We start from the raw sequence: 1,860 nt of genomic DNA on the forward strand, positions 1-1,860 counted from the left end.
AACACAGGAGACTCCAGTCCCCACAACCCATCAGGGAAAACAGAGGGCTTTTAAAGAAACACTTCAAGGGTTGCATTTCAGATGTGTTCTGATAGGGCTTCCCAGGCTTGTCAATTTGGGAGATAGTCACTTCCTAGATCCTCTGGCCGACTTATCCTTCTTGTGGTAGGTGTGTTCAAGGACAATTAACTAAGGGAAGAAAAGGTAACACTGTATTCCTAATGTTGTTAGGGAGGGGGAGAGGGGAGAAGGGAGAAGAAAACAAGTCATTAAAAAAAAAAAAAAAACCCAGAGCAATGAGGGCAATATTCAAAAGGAGAAGTGGACCATTGTTTTATGGTGAGGAGACACTTTATTGATTCATTTAGAGATTGGGATATGGTTAGGATAGAATGCATTTTCCAATCAATATGGAGGGATTTATGTGGTTCTTGAGTTTACTGTCTGGTTCTGTGTTACTTGTCTCTAGAACCTGGAACACTGAACTGCTTTCACAACTATAGTTTCTAGGCATTCTATAAAGTTAGTTTCATGAAAGGGATAATTATAGAAATGCTCTTTGAGTCCCAATCTAACTTTTTTTATGGTGGTGGTACTGGGGATTGAACCCAGGGCCTTGTGTATGCAAGGCAAGCACTCTACCAACTGAGCTATATCCCCTTGAGTCCCATTCTAAATGCCAGTTGTTGTTTTTTTAATTAAGGAACAGGTGAACTGAACCACTTCTCTATTTTATGCTGTACAAAATTTGTATCACCTTAAGGAAATCATGTAATAAATATAAAGAAAAAAATTTCACTATAACTCTTTCTTTTCTCTGAGTAAATCTCAGCAGTAAGGTTTTCCAATTTGTTTCAATTTTTCTATTTCTGTGCAGTTTATTTTGAGTCCTTTTCTTTTTGATTTTTAAGCTGCATGTGCACACACACACAATTTTCGTGTATGCAATTTGAGATGAAGACTTTTTTCTAGTTTTTAATTATCAACTTCAACATCTCCTGTAATTTCCTCCCAATGTATGTGAAACTTTGATCTGTTAGAAGTCTATTTCATTCTAGTTTTATATATGTGAAATACTGCAGGAAAACTAAATCATTCTGACACCTTTGCTCAAAATGATTACAACAAACAACTTACAATGACAAAATGAAAGGGGGTAGTTAAGAAAAAAAGAGAAAAATGCCTAAAGTGGTGTTCAAAATATCTACTCTGGTTAAGCACAAATATTTATGAACTTCCCAACCTAGACCATTATTTACTTTGCAAATATTCATAGATTATAAACTCCAGGTGATATTCAACTAGTCTGTCAAAATATTCATATAGAAGCTGTTTATAGGGGGTGTCTATTGTGATTGGCTGAGGGCCCATGTCAAATCTACTATTACACATTTTGATTCACTTCTGATATAGGCCTATTTTTCAAAAGAGATAATATCAATCTTATTCCTAAGTAAAGTTAATAGTATCTTCCTCATGAAAAGGACGTTCAGTAGTATAAAACAACAACAAATATTAGTAACAACAAAGATTATAGCTATCATTCAGGTAGTCCTCACCATCTGCTAGGCAGTGGTCTAGGCACTTTACTTACATTAACTCTTAATCTTTGCAAAATGCTTATGAGAAAGAACCTACCTTATGAATGAGAAAACTGAAAAGGGGGAGGTTAGAAAACTTAACCGATATCACATAAATAGTGAATGTTAGAATTGAAATTTTACATAGTATAGCTCTAGAATCAGTTAATTAAATCCTCATTCTATAGTGAATTCATGATCATTTAATAAAACAGTCATAATATCTAATTTCATGGAAAAATATTTTTATAAACTACCTCAATTTAAGCCAACAACATTT

General features: G+C 34.2%; 1 non-coding gene across 1 annotated transcript; it reads right to left on the reverse strand.

Annotated features, from left to right (window-relative positions):
- Positions 1-587: 587 nt before the first annotated feature.
- Trnaa-ugc (transfer RNA alanine (anticodon UGC)) lies at positions 588-660 on the reverse strand. The gene has a single exon. It is a non-coding gene; the product is annotated as a tRNA-Ala (tRNA).
- Between the last annotated feature and the right edge of the window lie 1,200 nt (positions 661-1,860).

This window comes from Callospermophilus lateralis, chromosome X (assembly GCF_048772815.1).
Source record: "Callospermophilus lateralis isolate mCalLat2 chromosome X, mCalLat2.hap1, whole genome shotgun sequence".
NCBI classification, from domain to species: Eukaryota; Metazoa; Chordata; class Mammalia; order Rodentia; family Sciuridae; genus Callospermophilus; species Callospermophilus lateralis.